This window comes from Hemitrygon akajei, chromosome 4 (assembly GCF_048418815.1).
Source record: "Hemitrygon akajei chromosome 4, sHemAka1.3, whole genome shotgun sequence".
NCBI lineage: Eukaryota > Metazoa > Chordata > Chondrichthyes > Myliobatiformes > Dasyatidae > Hemitrygon > Hemitrygon akajei.
Genome location: NC_133127.1, coordinates 130,370,281 through 130,385,794, shown reverse-complemented (window position 1 = coordinate 130,385,794; position 15,514 = coordinate 130,370,281). Strand labels below are relative to the sequence as shown.

General features: G+C 38.7%; 1 protein-coding gene across 4 annotated transcripts in view; it reads right to left on the bottom strand.

Annotated features, from left to right (window-relative positions):
• maml2 (mastermind like transcriptional coactivator 2) overlaps window positions 1-15,514 on the bottom strand; it is a 356,799-nt gene that overhangs the window by 41,633 nt on the left and 299,652 nt on the right. The window lies entirely within an intron of this gene.

The following is a 15,514-nucleotide window of genomic DNA, read 5'->3' as shown; positions in this document are numbered from 1 at the left end:
GGCGAAAAGTCTCAACATCAAGCAAAAACAAGGATGCAAGATTTCAGCCATCTGACAATCTCAAGGGAAAAGTTTGCAGAAATAAAGTTTGAAATAAGATGGCTTAAAATATATGCTTACGAGCCTAGGATAGATGCAGTTGTGGAGAGGGGACAGCGGGGATGAGAGGCTCTCCACCACAAGGTGGTGTTATAGTCAATAGTCACACAGCGGCAACAACACATGGAGAACTTACAACGTAACCACTAAGTGAACATCACTGCTAAGTGGTAGAAGTGACTGTTGACATACAGATTTGAGTGTATTACTGCAACTCTCGCAGGTATAGGAGATAGGATAATTTAATTACAGATTTCAAACTTTAAATTCAAATTAATTAATGTGAATTGAAAACACTGATTATCAGAATTTCTCATTGATTAGGCAGAATTCCAAATTATATTTCATAGAACTGCATAGTGGGATTCGCAAATAGAAATAACAAAAAGATCTTGTCGGCACTTACTATACATTAAGAAACAACAATCTAATTCCACATCACTGCCTCCTCCGTTTCTCACAGAGCTTGTATCCTCTCCCAAGCCTGAGCTGCTCTCTGGGGAAAACTCAGGCATGTCAACTTGGCAGCAACCACCATTCCCAGGAAATCGGCACAACGTTCACACTACCATCAAATAACAGGGTAACATTCTCATACATTTAACTCATTTCCTCGCTCCCTCATCCATCAGCTGGTGTGTGGAGAACTGCGTCACATTTATTGTATTTTTTTAACCAGTGAACCTGAGGGAGTCAAATGGAAAGCATCTAACTTTTATACAGATTTTTTCACACTAACATATTAATTTTTTACTTTAAGCAATACAACACATCTAACCTACTGTGAGTGTTTCTTCCTCATCCTTCTGAGGAACCACAAAAAGGAAGTATTGGGATAAAAAGATCAAATACCATATCATCTGAGACGTTGCACCTGGGTTGGAGTAACCAGCACTGAAAATAATCAACAACCACATCATTTGAGATTTGCTTTTTGATCAAATTTGAAACCAACGCTTGCTTAAGCAGGGAATCTTGCACCCCAGTTCTGGTCGAATGGGACTCACAAGATTCTTTTCATAGGCACCAACAATTTGTTGAAATTCTATTTATTTTGCAGTTTAATGGCCCAGCACTAACATCTGGGGTTTTAGAGGTTAAAAAAAAATCAATGTTTACAGTTAAATGAACAGGGATTACCAAAGTTATTACATTGGAATAGAATTGAACAACTTGTATACTGTAACTCCTCCAAAATTTAAAACAGTACTCAATGGAATAATAAATGGAATCACATTTTTCTTTTCACCCTAATGAATAAGTTAATTTATGAAACTGGGACTTCAATTCGTGCAGATTTGTTGGCTTTCCTTGAGGAATATGTTGCTAATTGCTTTGCTTCATTATCAAACATTTTGTAGCAATGCTACACCAACTTCAAAAACACTAACAATTAATCTGATGTAATCCACTGTGATGCAGCAATCAAGATACAATCCCAACTATTTGTAAAACAACATCTCATTTTTGCTCTCATATTTCAAGCTTTCCTTTAGCTATAAGATACCAGCCAATAAAATCCACTGGACACGCATAAAGCTCCAAACTATTTTTTTTGTTTTTGCATCCTTAAAACATGGTAAAGTGAAAAATTGTGAAAAAGTTAATCATGTCAAGCAAATGCCTAAGTTCCATGCAGGAACTTGGTCAAATAGGTTAAACTTTGGGGTCTTATTCAACTCTAAAATATGTGAAAATTATTTATGGTCAAATGGAACTCACTGTGTTTCTTAAGTTGTCCACTGGACTCTGTCTGCTGTGATTTGTAATAGTTTGGCTTCAAATTCTATGCCATTTTGACAGCAATACATACCTTGCCATTTGTGGGAAGCGATGTTTCTAATATATAATTGAGAAAACGAACTATTACAGCAAAAGAAGACAGAGACCTTCTATGAAGAGAAAGGAACGGGCTTCAGAGCTTATGTATGTGATCTAGGTATGAATCCGACATAATAGAGCTGAGTTCAGCCCTGCTATCATTTACATGAACTGTAAACCAAAGCCTTGCTCCTGTGATGAGAAAGTAGCCCACAACATTCTCTAACACCCTGGCTACAACTCTCCTCATCAATCACTACTGATGGAAACAGATGAACTGATCACAGAGGCGGCAGTGAACATAAACAGTAATTCAACCTCATTCTTCTATACTCTATATAGAAGAGGCAAAATGCAAAAGGCTTATCAGAAATATTCAGTAGAATAATTGCTGCTTTGTAGTTCACTGACAACCATTTGTAACCTGCAACAGCAACAGGTGACCTGCTCAAACTTACGGTCACAATACTCCAGGACATATCTTAAAAGCAAATACTGTGTATACAGGACATCTGAAATTAAGAATAAGGATACTGGAAAAAAATAAGATCAAACACTATCTATGGAGAGAAACATCAGACTGAAACATCATGATCAAAGATGGTAACTCTGTTTCACCCTCTACAGCTGCTTTTTGACATGCTGTGTTTTTCCAAAATCATCTCCTTTTATGTTTAGGATTAAATTGCATTATTTCACTCAACAATACTTCCTCTCTCCTCCAACTCAGACCAAGGTTAGGTTTTAGGAATCCCTTTATTCTCACCCTATACTCCATGTTCAACAGGTCACCCCCTTGTGATTCCCACCACCTGACAAAACTTTCCCTCTTCTCCCAGCATTCTGAAGGGACTATTCCCTCAAAATGCTGGTTTGTCCTTCTATCTCCACCAACTGCCCCTCTTCTCACAACATTTTTCCAATCTGCTGCAGTATATGCAAACCCTGCTCTTTATCTCCTCCCTTAGCACCTTCCCAGAACACAACAGTCCAGATGAAGCAGTGATTAACTTGGTCCTCCTCCAAATTAGTGTATGGAACTTAGTGCTCAACATGTGGTCTTCTCCATGTCTGAGACACTAAATGCAGGTTGGATAACTGCCTGGTAGTTCAATTTGTCAGGGCAGCCTTGAGCTTCTAGATGCCTATCATTCTAGTTCTCCACCCCACTCCCACTCTGATCTCTCTATCTTTGGACTCCTACTTTGTTCTGTTACTGCTCAAGGAACAGCACCTGATCTTCTGCCCAGGGCCTCAGTCCGTCTTTCAGTCCTCAGTCTGTGTAGGTATATTTCAGTCCTCAATTCTCAATATTGTATTTGGCAATTTCAGATAACAAACACTTATTCCTATCTCTCCATAAATGTTACCGGGTATTTCGGTTTCCATTTGTTCCTTCATTTCTTTTTTTTCTGTCTCTGAATGTCAGTTTGTAAAATAATGGTTAACCTGACCATTTGGCCAGCATCCCATTGCAGACATTCTCTCCACTCTCTCCTGCACCTGCACTCCACTTTGCAAATCTAATCACTGTTATTCTGGGGAAGGGTCACAGACCCAAACCACTGACTCAAGTTTGCTTCTTTCTTTCTGTGGATGTACTTCTGGCAGTTTGTGTTTCTGTTTCAGCCTTCCAGCATCTGATGTTTTTTTGCCCCCTAATACTTCCCCTCTCCATGGGGAACAATTAGTCTTTGCTTACAACCATTCCCTGATGGAATACCTGGAGACAAGGGATTTATGTATGAGGAACTGTTGTATCCTGGCACCTGGTGCCACTGTTGAATAAATCACAAGAGCTTTCACAGATTTTCTTCAAATCCTTCATCTTTGATGGTTTCCTTTCTATGTTTTATAATCTTGGTTGCTGCATTGCAAATAATCTAAATTGCAGCATTATTACAATGAACAGCCATAACATTTACAACCATATTTAATGACTACTAATATACACAACTGTATCTTGAAAGAAAAGCCTACTAATTAATTAACAATATAGTATGTTTGTGCTAAACAAATTTCTCTCCACCTCCTTCAGAATCTAACAAGCCTCAAATTTCTCAATATTCCCACTTTCCATTCACCTCCTCAACAATCCTCCCATGGATTCTGGCTTATAAAATTCTTGTTTGTAACACACATATAATCTCACATCTTTAAATTCTAATTTAAATTGATTAATAAAAATTAAATCTAAATTGATTAATAAAAAAAAATCCAAGGAACTGATGTTGTAACATCTTTGGTAACATCTGGTTCTACTAACCACAAGGAGTCCAGCATTCATTAGTTCCCACACAAACACAGTTCACTTTCTGCTGAAATGCTCCCTATTGGCCTATATCATGGTCATATTGGCTGTGTCTGTTAACACTGCAGCTTTAATCCAGGGATAATCCACCTCAATCATACTTGTCTGAAGAAAGCTCACTGATAATAACTGACAATTGGAAAGTGTCTTTGGTTTCAAACCCCAAAAGGGTTGCAGACTAGAAGTGCAGATATTCACATGAAACTAAATATATACAACTTCTCATAACTGTCCTTAGTCCAAATCATTTTACCTGGTAGAATGATGAAATGAGCATCTCTTTAGTATTCACAAGGAGAGGGAGGGGACAACGCATTTACATGCAGTCTAGAATTCTAAGAGTACCGACATATAGACAGTTACCAGACAAGATGCTTATTGCTGTCCAGGACTCCTGAATGTAAGACACTGAACCAAGAGCATTACAAAAGACAAAGCAGATTATATGCATCAGTAAGTGCCCCAAAAACAGCATAAGAACTCAAGAAAATAGGAGTAGGCCACTTGGCCCCACAAACTTGCTAAATTCCTCTGATACGCCATGCATCATGCCAGGGGTCCAGATCCAGAACCCGAAATATATCAACTTGTAATCTCAATTCCATTATAATTTAACTCAAGGTGAAATAAATAAAGCCTAAATTAGTGGCTGCCTCATCAATACCAAATTACAGACAATCAACCAAAGGAAATTCATTGTTATTGATGAAACTGCCTTTATTAGTTCTGACAGGCTACTTTTACCTAAACTTTCAAGAGTGATAAAGAATGTAAATAACTGGAGTTCAGAATTTTTAAGTCTTTCCTTTCTTCAGAGGTTTGAATGTGTTATTTGGAACTCCTGTCATTATTTATGTGTATGCCTTGACAGCAAATAACAGTAGGCCATTCAGTAAAAGGGCCTGTCGTTCATCATAAACAAACCCAATCTTGATATTCAGATATGTGCCCAGAAGGGGTCATTGGTGAGCAATAAGAAGCGGGAACTCTGGCCAATTCCCTTCCTAGTTTAGGGGTTTAATACATCAATTAGATGACACTGATTGATCCCTTGTCTAACTCAAAACAGTCTGCAGTTTAAATCTTAAATCTTCCTTGCTGGCAACATTAATTTTTCACCGGGCAAACTCAATCTGCTATTCAAGGTTGCTATAATTTACCAATGAGAGGTTGGTGAACACAAGTAGAGTGAAAATGGAAGGTTGAAAAAGTTGATAATGTTCAGTAGCATTTCCTCAAGGACCTGCAGTAATGTGTCCAAAAGACTGAGATCACACTTTATAATAATGGAAACATGAGCAAGTAGTGAAGTGATGTGTAAAGGCAAGATACTACAGATGATGGAAATCGGAAATGACACAGAAAATGTTGGAAAGACCCGGTACATTAGGCCAATGCTATAGAAAAAGAAATGAATTTAAGAGGCTGATGACCCCTTGTCAGAAGTCAAGTGAAATGGGTCCATCTTACACAAAGTATAATGAGAGCATTGTACAACGTAGCTTGAGAAGCCATCAAAGGAAGTAGTAAATATGGATTCAACAGAGAATGACGTTGATTTTAGAGGACTGGAGGATACTGTGGAAAGGGAGGAAGATCAATAAAGAACAGGTTTTCTGAGTAAAACTATTTTTACTGTTCCAAAAAAAAAATTCTTTGTGCATTAACCAACAATTTCAACCAGATCCATTTCAAACGTAAGAAAATTCCAAGATGAAAAGGCCAAAGAAGCAATTTGTCTTTTCTTGAAGCAATGCAATGCATTTATGTAGGATCTTTCAGGATATCAGAATCAGAATCAGAATCACTTTTACTGCCAGTATGTGAGACGTACCAGAATTGATGGTGGTTAGCTGCCAAGTGTAGCACATAAAAAACAACACAATAGCAACTAACAAATCACAAGACAATAGTGCAGCCACGAGGAGTCAACAATTAGCAGAACAGTCACATGCGCAAATGTCAAGGAAATAAACATGAACATATGAATAAACTCAATAATTATCAACAGAACAAAGAGAACGGGAAAGACCACTTAATGGATGTTGTGCAGGGACATTAGGATATTAGAGTATCCTAAAGCAGTTACCAGTCAATTGTGTACTTTGGAATTGTGGTTCCTGTTGAGGGAGATGCAGCATCTGAACTTCTCCCACAAATATGATTAATAAAATAACCAGAACATCTGTCTGTGTGTGACCTTGATTGAAGAATAGGACAACAGGAATATCTCTGTTACTTTCCTTCACATTAATACATTTATATCCATTTGAAAGAGCAGACTGGAAATCAGTTTGATGTTTTATGTAAGAGTCAACACCTCTGATAATGCAGAACTCCATCACTACTGCAGTGGAAAGTCCACTCAGAATCAAGTCTGCAATTCTTTGCTGCGGGATTTGAATCAAATGTTCCTAATTCTGAGACATTAGCATTAACCATAATTTATATCAGCCGTCAATAATATATCTCTATGATTTCAGGGAACTCTACATGATAGACAGCTAATCTGTTATATTACGACAATAGCCAAAAGTGCCCTTTAATGGATTCATCTTGTTTTCCTTATGACAGCGTGTTTCTTCCTGTTTGTCCATTTAAAAAAATATATTTGTAAGATTATATAATACTTGCTGATGAAAAGGATTATTTAGTCTATCTCAATTTATCCTTTGATTACCACCTACTGTTTGAATTATTTAAGAATATTAGTAATACAAGCAGGAGTAGGCTGTGTGTCCTTAAGCCTACTATGCCACTAAGTCTCATCTTAATCACTTACTGACAGGATCACCAAGTACTCAGTGCCTAACAATCTATTGATGTCAACCTTCAAAATCCTTAGGAATGGAGCGCTCCTGCTTCTCTGAGCAGGGCATTTCAAGGATTTATACATCTCTGAGTAGGGTTCTTCTTTCATTACTTTATGTTTTAAACGCTGTGCTGAAGGTCATCACCCTGGCTGCCTGACCTGTTGAAGAGTTCAAGAGTTAACTGTTTTTGTAAATCTAGAATGACAAAATCCACAGTTTCTCCTGTAAACATGTTTCTTGTTGTCAGTTAGGAAATCTTCTAATAGAGTTCATAAAAGTATGTTGGATATAGATGCTAAGATAGTTTCCCCTATTTATTCTCTCCCTCCTTTTGAGGGTGGGGTTTGGGGAAGCTGCCTTTAGAGAGAATTGAGGATTGCACTCAGGGAGATGTTAGGTGAGAAAGAGGGTTGGAGCACAGTCAGCTTAGCTGAAGATTGATTGGTGGTGGTCAATTATTCCATCTCTACTTCCAATTACTGGCGTACGCCGGAATTTGATAGTAGTGGAAACGTTGGTGGCAAAAGTGGAGTTATCAGTCAGTATCAAAAAAACAGCTTAAGTTAGATGTCCACAAGGTTGTCTCAGACTCTTTGGCAGTGGGCCAGGGAACACTTGGTCCTTAAAATAATGCCAAAGCAGGCCTAATTGTTCAGGAAAGACTTATTTCAGTGTTTGCTTGCCTCTGAAACACTGTCAAAAATCCAAAAGTGGGATTTAACTTCTGATGAAATTCTGTTCTCTAGAACAAAAGATATTGCCTGGAGTCTGGCATAGTAGGATGTCTCGGGCCAAATATTTCCAGTCTTTCATCATGACCTTTAACTCCTGATAGTAGACAGTACTTCCATGATCATAGCAGCCTCCCTCATCTCCATACAATCACAACTGGCACAACGGCCAAGCTGTTAGCTGACCAGATTGCTAGACATTTCGGTTCATATTCCCACTGACCATATTTTACTAGCTCAGATACATTGATGAGTTTTCTTTATGCAACTGATTATTGAGTCTTAAATCAATTTAGATTCTTCAGTTTCTTTCAGTTTCACTTTTAGCAGTTTCAACACTTCATAAATTATCTATCTTACTAGTTTCCCATCTCATGTAAAATGGTTGCTTTGTGAATGATTTGAGTTTTTGCTTTAAATCACTCAACTTAGCTGAATTATCATTTAATTTTTGGGCTGGGCACTTTAATTCTATTAGCCCCTTGAATTTGGCCTTACATGTGAGTTAAACAGTGAAACTTTTCAACTGGGTGGTTCTTTATTATCAGGTGTCCAGATTTTCAATACAGTTTAGTATCTGTAAACAAAATGAACTAACAATCGTGGGTTTAGCTGAATCTCCGGCAGCATCCCTTCTATCTTTTGTTTTCTCTTGGGATTGTGTTTAATTTTGGAATGCTGACAATAGGATGTAATTTTAATACATTTACTATTTTTTTTGGGGATTGCCAATTCTCGAGAATGTTTCCCATCGGGGGAGGGATGACCTGCTGGGATCAGATCCAAAGTAACTTGTACAGGATGAGGAGCTGCAGCAGGACCAGAGTTTAGAGCAGATATCTGCCAGGAGCTTGGGGATTGGAAGTACAGAATTATCACCATGTAGTACTACATGTTGGAAACACTCCCTCCATTAGTTGTAGCTGGAAGATGGGTGGAGCTTGTTAGCAGATCACTGGTGCACAATATATTTGTGCAGTAAAATGCTCTTCCTTTCTGCTGACCTAAGATGTGATCAGGTACCACCTACTCACATCTGTTCATGAGCCACCAATCTTCATCTCTCCCTTGAGTCTTCATTCCTCAATGTCCTCTACATCGAGATGCCATCTCTCTCCCTAGGCCCTGTTCTTCCTCTCTCCAAATTAATCCTGCAGTTTCCTTCCCTATCCTGGCCCAAGTTTCCATTTTTCCTGGAATTCTGTGGGCCGCTGAATCCTGGTTCCTGTGTTCCTTGCCACTCCTGAGGTTTATGAGATACCAGGCTCATGATTGTTTTCCATCTCTGTGCTTCTGCATTATTCAAGCCTGGAATGTTGACTGTTTATTCCCCTCCATTGAGGCTGCCTGTCTTGCTGAGTTCCTCCAGCATTTAGTACGTGTTGAATAAGATTTCCAGCATCTGCAGAATCATTTGAATCTTTGAATACGAACTATGTCTTTTACATCTCTTTCAGGCCACCTCACATCATGTGTTGCTTACAATGTACTCCTAGTGACATAACTGCCAACTTACAATCAGGAAAGTTGAAACTGCAATGTTATATTACCTAGGCAATCTCTTATTTGAGTGGCTGATCCAGGATCTGCAATGATTAACAGGGCACTGATGTCGTTCCTCTTTCATTGTACTAGATCTTCACCTAGTATTACAGAATCTGCAATGCCCACATGAGAAAGCTGACAGGGTCTTCATTTAGCAACTCACACAAAATGCTGGAAGAACTCAGCAAGCTAGGCAGCATCTATGGAAAAGAGTAAACAGAAGATATTTTGGGCCAAGACTCTTCATCAGGACTGGAGAAAAAAATGATGAGGTCAGAGTAAGAAGGGGAGGGGAGGAAGAAGTACAAGGTGGTAGGTGATGGGTGAAACCGGAAGAGTGGGAGGGGTGAAGTAAAGAGCTGGTAAATTGATTGGAGAAAGACATAAATGGCTGGAGAAGGGGGTATCTGAGATCAGTGGGCAGAAGGCCATTGAAGAAAGGGAAAATGCAGGAGGTGATGGGCAGGTAAGGAGATAAGGTGAGAGAGGGAAATGGGAGGAGCAATTACTGAAAGTTTGAGAAATCGATGTTCTTACCATCAGGTTGGAGGCTACCCAGACAGAATATAAGGTGTGTTCCTCCAACCTGAGTGTGGCTTCGCGATGGCAGTAGAGATGGCAGTAGACATGCTGGAATGGGAATGGGAATGGGAAGTAGAATTAAAATGGGTGGCTACCAGGAGATCCCATTTCACTTGGCAAGTGATCTGCACATAAGAAAGGACGGCACACCCCCAGTATTGTATTGGATTGTCAATATACATTCTGTGCTTGAGCCTCTGAAGTAAGAGTGGAAATAAAGCCCTTCTTACTCAGTGGAGTGTGAGTGCATCCCTAGTTTTTAATTTTCAGTCAGCAGGTGAGGATGAGCAGGGAATGCAAAGAGTCAGGTTAGTAGAGGTGTTGATTAGACAACAGAGAAATGGTGTTTAACACTAGCTGTTTCTAAAGTACATTGGAAACAAAATCTTGTAAATGTAAGCAACAATAGAGGCAGAGAATGCAGTGAATAATTTTCAGAAACTAACGGACTAGATCTGACAAATGCGAAATGAAAATGGACATAACAAATGATATGGCATTACACGTTGGTAAAAAGCGTCCTTGTCATAAATTGAAGGACTGAAAATGAATTGGCAGCGGTAGACAGAGTGAGGTTGATAACTAACTCAACTGGCATATTCATTTGTATCTGTCTACTATATTTATTGAAGTGATAGAGGCTCGGGTGACTAAAAGCTTGGTTATACAGGCAGGTTTGCAGGAATACCTTAAAGTAATGGAGAGAGCTGGAAAGATTTACGTGGAACTATTGAGCTTAAGTTCAGAAACATGAAACTTCGGCCATTAATGGTTCTGGCCAGCAGAAATGCAGTGAATCAACAAATCAAACCAACTTAAAGCTCCATCATATCAATGCCAAACAACCATTAAGCCCTTTAACTTACTGCTATTTCACAGCTCCTGGTCTCTAGCCTTGTTTATTACACAATTCCAACTGCTCATCCTAGTTCATTTAAAGTGGGACAAGTGCTTCTGTTTCTGGTAGATTTCAGGCAGGTGGTTTCAGACACCTCAATACACTTCGACTGAAAAGATCTCAACACTCTTCCAATTGTTTTACCAATTAGCACATATTTTTGGTTGCATTGGCTCACCTGCAAAGAAAAGTAAGTCCTTCTTGCTCACCTTGTATGCTCTTGTTATAATTCCATACATCTATACCTCCTTTAATCTTCTCCACTCCAGAGAAAACAATCTCAAACTTGTCACCCAAAGCTATTTTTCTCCAACCCTGTCATCAGCCCCACAAGTCTCTGTCCTCATTGCCTATGCTTTAATATCCTTCCTGCAGAGCGGTGGCCAGAACTGTACACAGCATTTTTGTTGTTGCCTACATGGTGCTTTATACAATTTTAGCATAGTCTCCCTTCCATGCTTTCTTAAACAACTTACCCACTTGTCCTGATTCTTTCAATAGACATGCATTCCAAGATCCATCTGTTCCTTTGCACATTATAATCCTACCTTTTTATTGGGTATTCATTTACCCAGTCTTCTTTATCATCCTCATAAAGATAATCTTGCATTTCTCTCAAATGAAGCTAGTACACTGGTCCTTTCCTCTAAATTAGAACTTACCAGTCATATTAGTTTTGGTAATGTTGGCCAATTTCTTAATCATAGCTGCAATGGATATATCTACATTACTAATTTGAACATCAAAAAGCAGAACACCTACTAATGAGCTCCAGGAAACAAATGTGGACACAGACGTTGACCATTTTTCTGTGCTTTCTCCCAATCAGCCGATTTTTAAATTCAGCTCATTACTGACCTTGGATTTAGTGGGCTCTTATTTTTTTTATTTAAAAGACTAATCGGACTTTATAAATGGAGACACAGGAGACTGCAGAAACTAAAATCCACACACATTATGCCCACTATGATACCCTGACTGGCCTTCTCAAAAAGCTCAATTGTTAATCAAACATGATCTTTCCTTAACAAATCAGTGCTGATTTCCTTTGAATTGCCCATACCCTTCAAAATGCTGCTTTATGCCTCAATAGTCAGCACTTGTACTATTGTCCCTTGATAGTCAGTATGTACTATTTAAGATAGTTACACCTTAACCATGACTGATGGTTAACCCATGCTTAAGGATGTTGAATTTTTAGCAAACCCATCTCTATGTTTATAATTTCCAGTACCTCATGTTTTTCCTCCATAATATCAATGTCTACATCATTTCCCTTTCCCATGATGACAGATAGAAAATTGTTCAATTAGAACTATACCGTATACAACTATCTCCACATCCAGGCTATGGTTCTGCTCTCCAATTGAACCTATTCTTCAATTTTCCTTATTTTCTTTAAATCAAATATTTCAAGGTGTTCCTTAATCCTACTAGCTTTATTTTTATATAGCTGCTTTGCATTCCTGATTTTTTTTCCCAATTTGAATCCTACATCTTTACATTCCTCTAGGCTTTCTGTAGGCTAGGTGGTTGCCAAAAGAAGATTGAGGTCTGAGTGTCTAAATAAGTGTCTGAATGAGCTGGAGGAGTTCACAGCGACTATGAGCAACAGAGCCATTGAGGGGTGATGACTTTAAATGCTGATTTATCCAGGAGCCAATGAATGTCAGCAAGCATAGAGCGGGAGAGTTGTATGGTATTTAGTGAGAGGAAACTTTAAAAAAAGCAGAGATTTGTGTATGTTGAAGTCATTATGGCTTGGAAAGTTGAACGCTGGCCAGCAGAATCTAGAGATCACAGGTAACTAAATGAAGAATGTGTGTTATAGCAGTAAAAATCTTGATACGAGGCATGGTAGGCAATCATATAAAGGTTGTGGTAAAAATTTCTGATGGAAGGTCATTAAATGTTAATTCATTTTGTTCTCTACAGATGCTGAATGGTCTCTTGAGTAATTTTTGTACTTTTTATTATTTGAGATTTCTGACATCGGCAGCATTTTGCTTTTCAAAATGAGCAAGATTTGTGATGGGAAGATACTGTATAGGCCCTGGAGTTCAAGGTTAAATAAACTTCCACTATTATGTACCAACATATTCATCTGAGATAAAGGGCAGGGAGTTGCAATTATGGGAAATGAAGTTTATCATGGGAGTCTCACAATCTTTAGCTGAGAAACTGAACGAACAGCCAGATGACTCAGAAGTACAGTGGAGTTGACAAAGGTGATGGTGGAACAGAAATGGTTGTTACTGGTGTACGTACAGATTCTATAATTTTGTCTTCTGCTGATTTTTCAGATGAGAAATTGGAGGATGCAAGGACAGAGGTTGGATGGACAGTGAAGCCTTTTTTTTGCTTTCTTTTTCAGGCTATGGATGAACAGGTAAAGTGGAACCAGGTGAAGCCGGTCAAAGGCAGACTGCGAAAGCTAGGGGTAGACAGCGGATGCAGATCACTGTCAATGAGAACACCACTTTTGCAGATGACTTGTACCTTTCCAGAGCAAGCGCAGGAACTGGGCCTGATTGGCAGATCAAAAACAAACTGCAGGAAAGATAGGAAGAGATTTGGAAAGCTGCAAATGCTTTCGTGGACATCGGGGGAAAGGAACAGTGGTGACAGGATAGTAATTTGCAAGTTTAAAGAAACTATGAACTATTTCTGAGGGCACTCATGGTAGAGAATTTAAAAGAAGACGGGGTGCTTGAGGAGGAATAGCTCACAATTGCAAGTACCATTGAAACCAGTAAAGAAAGTCTATGAACTTCTTGCTCACGTTGTTGGAGGAGAGGCTGGAAGGGGTTGGAAAAATGGTCAAGGAGACACTTAGCTGCAGATAATCTAACAGAATGTTGTAACATGCTGCCAGAAACAATGGAATGCACATTTCCAGATGATACTCTAAGGTTTAATGTTGCAATGTTCAACACACTTGAGGATCACATTCAACTGTATTTAGCAAAGGATAAAAGCACATTAGGTACAAAGAAAATTATCAATGCTCAAGAGCATGAAGGTGTGAACCAAATTCTACAGTACAGCAAAAAATCGGCTGGGTTGACAATTTTCCTAAATTATACAAATTGTATGCAATGGGCAGAATATATCCAAATATATTACTTCAAGGCAAGCCAGGCCTATTCTCAGAAGACATAAATTTAAATGAGAAAGTAGTACATTTAAAACAGATGTTACAAAGAATTCCTTACTCAAAATATGATAAATGTTTGGAGTAAAGGTAGTGCATTCAAACCATAAAAGGAATTCAAAATGCAGCGGAAAGCAAAAGTAAGCTTTGACTAGCTGAATGGTCTTCCTTTGCTGTTACTCACTCAGAAAGATCACTGGATGGTCAGTGTGTACGATGAACTGGGTAAGACGAACAGTAATGGATTTGGGCCAAGATATTATTAAAGGCAATGTTGCTTCGTGTTTGTAAACCCTGACTTGATGTTGATGCTGCAAATAGACATTAAGGAAATTTAAAAAAAAATTCTGTTCCCCATTAATAACCGAGGGATGAGGCGAGGTTGCTCCACAAGGTTTACTCAGCTCTGCGCTGAACTAAGGGTCTGTGGACTTCAGTTCAGAATGCTATGTCCTTGCCTTTATTCCTCTGTACATTGGGTGTTCAATGGTCTCTTTTTAATGGGTTCTTTTGGGTTTCTTTGTTTCATGACTGCCTGCTAGGAGATGAATCTCAAAGTTGTATAACACACAAATATTTTGAGACTAAATGCACTTTGAACTTTGAACCCTTTGAAGGTAACAGAAAAGAAAAAAAACCAGTGTACCAAGCGATATACTGACTTGGTTCAACCTCAGAATTGCTACTGTATTTTTCCAGTCACTTCATTATTGATATCAGATATAAACTGCCCTTTATAGCTCACATTCATAAAAAAATGTATTTGGAAGAAAAGAATAATAGACCACCTTGTAAAAGTTTAACATTTACTAACGTGAAAGCAGCAACAGTGATCACGTTTATTGTGGCAATCTCAGTTACAGCAAATTGCCAACTGTGTGGTGAAAGTCAAGGTAAAAATATCATTTGTAGTTAATCAGTGCAACTAACTCACTTCTGGACACTACATTCATTCCAAACTACTTCCACAAGCTCTGTGCTTCCTCACATCTGCAACACTAAAGTAATTCTGTAAATTACATCAACCACACTCTCAATGTTCTTTTTTAATTAATCTCGCTGACATCTTCACTGGTCCAATGCAAAAGCAAATTCATTTAACTTTTGGGAAAATAATCACAAATAAATCACAAACATATCAAACATACTGGAGGACTCAGCAGGCCATGCAGCATCTATGGAGAGGGGAAAAAAGAGCTAATACGGTGGAACACTTATGTTAGACAACTGTTTACTGTCTACAGCGCTGCCTTCAATAGTATAATTCCAAACAAACTCATCACCAAATTCCAAGACTGGGCCTCAACACTTCCCTTTGCAAATGGATCCTTGACTCCCTGGCCAAAGCAGCACAATCAGTAAGGACAGGTGGTAACACCTCTTACACAATGACTGTTAACACTGTGCTCTGCAAGGCTGCATCATCAGCCCCCTACTTTAACACCCACCACCTGATATACCAGACATACACATGGTGTATCCATCCAAACAAAAATACATTCATGAACCAGCCTACAACAGCTTCGCCGCTTTACGTCCATGAATTCCTACAGTATGTCC